Raw genomic sequence first — 7420 nt, 5'->3', positions numbered from 1 at the left:
TTCCGATGCAGCCGGAGGTTCCACCGGATGTCCCTCATTTTTGACCGGCTATCCCTCACCTTCCACTTTCTTTGTGTTGGCATTCTAAACGGTCGATCCTGGAAGCAAGAACCGACAATCAAATTATAAATTCTCATCACACACTCAACAGCCATTTTAGTTCCAGAGCTCGCCTCCCTACGTGCACGTTCCACCAAAACTACATTCCTTCCCAAGGTTATTTTGCAGAGGCACCGTACCTGCGTCCAGCGCTTAGCATCGCCCAAGACAATTGTGATTGGTTCATCCGCTGTGAATGTCAGGCTTTGTCCCTCTGCTTCTGCTCTCTGTGTGTTGCCATTCTCAAAATCCCTTTGCTACGGGAAACAACAACCTTTGAGCTAGCAATCTACACACTGAAAATGGCGTCGTACAACAAGGCAGGCCTGCTTGGTTCTTTTAGTCAATGATTGTAATGATTTACAAGGAATTTGTTTACAGCCTTTTCCCTCTAACTGGGACGTTTTGGGATTGGCGGGATTGTTATGGACGAAGTACGCACGGCGATACACTGGTAGGAGCAAATTATATCCAGCTAAATAGCTCACAATACTGTATTATGTAAACAGTTAACTTCATCTAACCCTTATGTGGAGTTTTCTTTTGCAGGGTGCAAATGATCCACCAAAACAGGTTCCTTTCCCAGACTATTTTGCAAAGCCAGCATCGCTTTGTCCGTAAGTTGACACCATTGGTTTAAAGAAATGCAAACAACCCAGAGTGTTTTTTCTCCTCCTAGGATTGCTGTGGCAATTCTAGACTAAGAGGCACTTTGTTGTGTATTGCTGGAAGATGCTCAGAGAACCCTGTTTCAACAAATTCCCATCATCCTTAAGCATGCAAAATGTAGCATGCTCAAATGCTAAACATAGATGGTGAACATGATAGACATTATACCTGCTAGACATTAAAGAAATTAATGTTAACATGACTAACTTGACTGAGACCCCTTTTCCACCAACAAGAACCAGGTGCTGGTTCAGAGCTAGACCTAGTGCCCGTTCGGAGTTGCAATGTTAGCGCAGCAGCGCTGAACACAAACACACCATCAACAATGGCGGACGTTGCTTTGCTATTGATGTTCATGGCTTTGTGGACCTACATCAGCATCCAAACTCGGCGGATCCAACGTCACCGCGCGGCTCGCCTTTATTTGTACAGACTGAGATTACAATCGAGAGTAACGGTATGTACATAACATTTATTTTTAACAATAAGATGCCGACTTTAGCCTGAGATTTATATTTTAGCCTCAGCATGTTCCTAACCTCCTAGCATCGACTTTGCTGATAATCAATCACATTGCAGTTAAATAAAAAAAGGCTATATTATGTTTTTTTTTTTTTTTAGTATTACTGCAGCTTTAATGTGTAGCCTATTAAAAATGTCCAAATTTAGATTTATACATTGTTTTTACTGGACAAGAAGGCTATGAAAATAAGTTGTCTATGACAATGTATGAACCTAAAAAGACTGAAAAAAACTTTATAAATAAAGTAGCCCTGTCTTTTAAGTGGTAGCTTACTTATAGATGAATTAATAAACGCTTCACTGCTACAGCTCAGCTGTTTTTATCGTATTTATACTGCACTGTATACTTGATAGAAAATATACCTATACCCTATTGCCCATAAATGAAACTTGTATATACAGTGGGGAATACTTCATACACTGCCGATTTTGCAGGTTTTCCTACTTACAAAGCATGTAGAGGTCTGTAATTTTTATCATAGGTACTCTTCAACTGTGAGAGACGGAATCTAAAACAAAAATCCAGAAAATCACATTGTATGATTTTTAAATAATGAATTTGCATTTTATTGCATGACATAAGTATTTGATCACCTACCAACCAGTAAGAATTCCGGCTCTCACAGACCTGTTAGTTTTTCTTTAAGAAGCCCTCCTGTTCTCCACTCATTACCTGTATTAACTGCACCTGTTTGAACTTGTTACCTGTATAAAAGACACCTGTCCACAAACTCAATCAAACAGACTCCAACCTCTCCACAATGGCCAACACCAGAGAGCTGTGTAAGGACATCAGGGATACAATTGTAGACCTGCACAAGGCTGGGATGGGCTACAGGACAATAGGCAAGCAGCTTGGTGAGAAGGCAACAACTGTTGGCACAATTATTAGAAAATGGAAGAAGTTCAAGATGACGGTCAATCTCCCTCGGTCTGGGGCTCCATGCAAGATCTCACCTCGTGGGGCATCAGTGATCATGAGGAAGGTGAGGGATCAGCCCAGAACTACACAGCAGGACCTGGTCAATGACCTGAAGAGAGCTGGGACCACAGTCTCCATTAGTAACACACTACGCCGTCATGGATTAAAATCCTGCAGCGCAAGGTTGGCTCATCCAGAGGATGAATGGGAGAAGGTCATGTGGTCTGATGAGACAAAAATTGAGCTTTTTGGGCTAAACTCCACTCGCCGTGTTTGGAGGAAGAAGAAGGATGAGTACAATTCCAAGAACACCATCCCAACCGTGAAGCATGGAGGTGGAAACATCATTCTTTGGGGATGCTTTTCTGCAAAGGGGACAGGACGACTGCACCGTATTGAGGGGAGGATGGATGGGGCCATGTATCGCGTGATCTTGGCCAACAACCTCCTTCCCTTAGTAAGAGCATTGAAGATGGGTCGTGGCTGGGTCTTCCAGCATGACAACGACCCGAAACACATAGCCAGGGCAACTAAGGAGTGGCTCCGTAAGAAGCATCTCAAGGTCCTGGAGTGGCCGAGCCAGTCTCCAGAACTGAACCCAATAGAAAATCTTTGGAGGGAACTGAAAGTCCATATTGCCCAGCGACAGCCCTGAAACCTTAAGCATCTGGAGAAGGTCTGTATGGAGGAGTGGGCCAAAATCCCTGCCCTTCTAGGGACAGGTGTTGCGAATTAGCCATGGCTATAAACACTGTGATACAGGCGTCGGATTGTTCTTTGTGTAATAATCTATGTTTTTTGTATCTGTCCCTATTCAAATAAACAGAAATAAATAAATAAATCCCTCCTGCAGTGTGTGCAAACCTGGTCAAGAACTACAGGAAACGTATGATCTCTGTAATTGCAAACAAATGTTTCTGTACCAATTATTAATTTCTGCTTTTCTGATGTATCAAATACTTATGTCATGCAATAAAATGCAAATTAATTACTTAAAAATCATACAATGTGATTTTCTGGATTTTTGTTTTAGATTCCGTCACTCACAGTTGAAGAGTACCTATGATAAAAGATTACAGACCTCTACATGCTTTGTAAGTGGGAAAACCTGCAAATCGGCAGTGTATCAAATACTTGTTCTCCCCACTGTATATTTTTTTTATCTTTACAGGCAATCTTGCAGCTGAAGGCAAGGCGGAGGTCACCTTTAATGTGGGCATACCCACGATCTGACCACTGGTGGGATACAATTGTTCCAGATTTCATCCTGTTACAATTCATGCAGAATTTCCGCGTATCCCCAGAATCGTTTCAGTACATCTGCAGTCACGTCAAGCATGCCATGGGGAGAAGGAACACAAACTACCATTTGTGTGTCCCAATCCAAAAGCGTGTGGCAATTGCCATCTGGAAACTGGCCACGGGTGGTGAATACAGGACAATCAGCCATCTTTTTGGAGTAGGCCTCAGCACTGTATTTAGTGTTCAGGAATTCTGCAACACAGTCATCACGGTGCTCCTTCCCGTCCACATAAAATTTCCTGATGCTGAAAAGTTGTTAGAAATGATAATAATCGTTGGAGAGTTCCACAGTGTGTGGGTGCAATTGATGGCAGCCAAATTCCAATAATTGCACCAGAGGACTATCCACAAGACTATTTCAATCGTAAAGGCTGGCATTCTATTGTTCTGCAAGAAGTTGTAGATGGCAAAGGTCTTTTCTGGGATGTTTGTGTTGGCTATCCAGGGAGTGTGCATGACGCCAGAGTGCTACAACAGTCACATTTGTGGGAGGTCCTAAGTGATGGGGAATTACTAGGGCAAAACAAAGTGACCATCTCTGGCTGTGATGTTGGACATTACCTGATCGGTGATCCGGCATACCCCATGCGGAATTGGCTCATGAAGCCCTTTTCCGACACTGGCAAACTGACCCCTGAACAACACACCTACAATTACAGGCTGAGCAGTGCACGATCGGTTGAGGAGATGTCTTTTGGGAAATTAAAAGGACGATGGAGGTGCCTCCTAAAAAGAAACGACTGCAAGCTGGAGCTGAGCAAGAGGATAGCACTGACCTGCTGTGTGCTCTATAACATTTGTGAGGAACATGGTGATAATTTCACTGAAGAGCACCCAGACAGGACTCAACATTGAGCCTCCTGTTCAGACATTACCTGAGCATGCGAACACAGAAGGGGCTGACATCAGAGCTGCATTAATTATGCATTTTAACGGAGGGAACGAGTGATTCTTTGAATACACCAATGCCATATTTTTGTAACACTGTCGTTTGTGTTTAAGGACATCTGCACTTTCATAAATTGTATTATATTCTCATCCATTGAATTAACCCTATTATTTCTAAAACTTGCATTTTGTGAATAATTTCATAAGCCATTTTATTGCCCTGTAAACACTTACTTGACTAATGTCTGGCCAGGAGAACTGCTCAATTCTTGCTTTATGGTCCTCAATCAACGACTAGGGCTGTCAAAATAACGCGTTAATTTCGAATAATTAATCTGACAACAAATAACGCATTAAAAACGCTGCACTTGACAGCAGCTAACGTTAGCCTACTGCTAGCTAGTAGCTGGATAAACACGGTTACAATGCTGACAGCTAACGCTAAACGGTGTGAAGTGTGACTGTGTTTTTACTGTAGAGGATTCAACACCGGGATGTAACAATGTGCAGCTGCCGTCGGAGAAACAACACAGACGGTGCGTTCAATGAAACTGGTAAACTACAGCCTCGTGGTGCATTTGAAGTTATTGTAAATGTCCTTTACCATCTGGTGGTTGTTTTTGTCGTTCAACAGCAATTTACTAGTGAAATAAGTTATTGTTATACATTATTATTAAACATTTAATTTTGACCATATGGCCTTAGCAATAAACAAGCCGTTCTTTAATGTCACCAACTGTTGTTTAGTACCCTTTTTTTTCTTTTTTTACTTTCTTAAAAAGTATCGGTTCAGGCACCGTTAATTATGTATGCGATTAATTTTGATTAATTAATCACAGAGTATGTAATTAATTAGATTACATTTTTTTATCGATTGACAGCCCTATCAACGACCCTTTCACACGGCATGAGACATTCTTTTGTAAATATTCTTTTGTTTAAATTCAGCCATTATAGCCTTTATTCAGGCATTATGGCTTGCCATCAAATCCCCTTCAAGCCCACTATCCACCTATTATCTGAAGCCTTTCTAGAAAACAAACCAAATATTGTGAATTCTTGTAACAAAATATATTGTGAAATAGATATAGCTCCTGCACGACAGGTGGATTAGAGCTACAATTAGCACCAAACTACTTAACACAATTTAAAATATTAATATTACACTTTTCTTCAATTCACTTTAAACCAAGTTTTTATTAACTTCCAATCATGAAGTAATTTGGATTTTAGTCATATTTAATGTTGAAATGTTATAGAAGTTTATATGCAGCAAATCGCTTCACCTGATTAACATGTTTAATGTACACATCATATTTATATGAAAATACACCAAATCGCATTAAAAATACACACAAACCATATATGATATTTGCCTGTTAAGTGTTAAAGAAACTGAACTAGACATTTGTATTAATGAACATGTTTATTTAAACAAAAACAACCAATATAAATCCTTACAAAACTTTGATAAATGTAAAGTGCAGTTTGTGAAAACAAAAATTGTAAATAGTTCATTTAAATAAAAGATTTACATAAAAAGCCACCAGAAATATTGTGGTGATTTATTTGCAATCATTTTTGCCCTTGTGCCTCCATTACAGCCACCGTGCGCCCAATGTGTCCGCTCTCATGTCCTGACACAAGGCATCGTCAATTTCTTTGCTGTGCTGCAAGAGCCTCTCATCTGCCCTTTCCAAATATTGCACCAGTTCTGAGGTACTGTCTCTCTTCCTTTTTCCTGTGTACAGCAATAATAGCAGATGACAGATCATCAATGTGTTGTCATAGCATTGCAAATAATTGTTTTCTGCAGGGAATTATGCGTATGCATCTGCTATATTAATTATCTAAAAAATATATATAGCATCATACTACATCACTATCACTTCAGATTTTGCTCATTTCCCATAAAGCATCAACATTATATTGTATATAGCAAGTTAATGTCAGATTGACTTTATATTCTATTTAAAAATTTTTTTAAATGTTTTCTAGACTTTTGCTTTTTGTTTAAGGTAATAAAATTGAAATGTTACATAAAGCATTTTGTAGTGCTGTTCATTAAGTTAAATAAAGAAAAAATATAAACATTATTTCAGTACCTGATAGTAATATACAGTATGTGTAATTAATATATATATATTAATTTGCAACAGATAGAAACGACTTCAGAAGAAATCTTCTGGTCAACCTGGGCTTGTTTGCAGCAGGTGTTTGGGTTGCAAGAAATCTCTCAGATTTTGATCTGATGTCTCCTCAGCCCGTAACATAACCTGGTCAAAATACATCACCACCGAAACCAGGATGACGGTGTCTAGGGACCAACAAAGAAGAAACAAGGGACATGAATAAATTACTTTTGTATGACTAGTTTTACTTTGAAAACAAATCATCTTGTTGACCCAAATCAGCTTCATCAGTTTTCGTTGTCCCATAGATTTTGAAATAGCTTTCATTTAATGTTTTTATATGATTTTTATATATATATATATAGCGGTGGCGGCATCTCAACGTTGTCATCATCACGGTCGTTGATGGCAGACAGTTCTATAAAAAAAACAAGATGACAGTGCTTTAAAAAAATATTGTCCATTATACACTGTTCTTTGATACTTTATACAATGAAATCACAGATAATACAATCCTAGGTAGCCACATTGCAAACACTGATCAGGGGTGTGATTCTTCCGGATAAATCCGGAAATCCGGCTTTTCCGACCTGAAAATGAAGCTCTCGTAAATCATGCACATTTTTTTTGGGAGGGGGTGGCGGGGGTCGCAAGGCACGGGTCGGGGGTATTGGTAAACATGATGACCGGTCACTGCTGTCAACGTTTTTTGTGCCTCTGACTCATGTCTTCATATCACTCCGCAAGTGGTCCATTAATTTGTCACGATGTAACTTCATTCAAAGAGTGTGTCACCTTTTTCAGCCCTTCTGAGTTTGCAGGTATGTTCTTAGCTGAAGCCGACAACGGGACAATATCGGGGGTGAGGGGTAGAAAGGTGTTGAGA

At 39.8% G+C, this 7420-nt stretch overlaps 1 pseudogene; it reads left to right on the top strand.

The window, feature by feature from the left end:
• The first annotated feature begins 4227 nt into the window (after positions 1 to 4227).
• LOC144529323 (mitochondrial import receptor subunit TOM6 homolog pseudogene) lies at positions 4228 to 6860 on the top strand (annotated as a pseudogene).
• Positions 6861 to 7420: the final 560 nt, after the last annotated feature.

Source organism: Sander vitreus, chromosome 14 (assembly GCF_031162955.1).
Source record: "Sander vitreus isolate 19-12246 chromosome 14, sanVit1, whole genome shotgun sequence".
Lineage (NCBI taxonomy): Eukaryota > Metazoa > Chordata > Actinopteri > Perciformes > Percidae > Sander > Sander vitreus.
The sequence above is the reverse complement of the archived record's forward strand: the minus strand, read 5'-3'. Positions and strand labels throughout refer to the sequence as shown.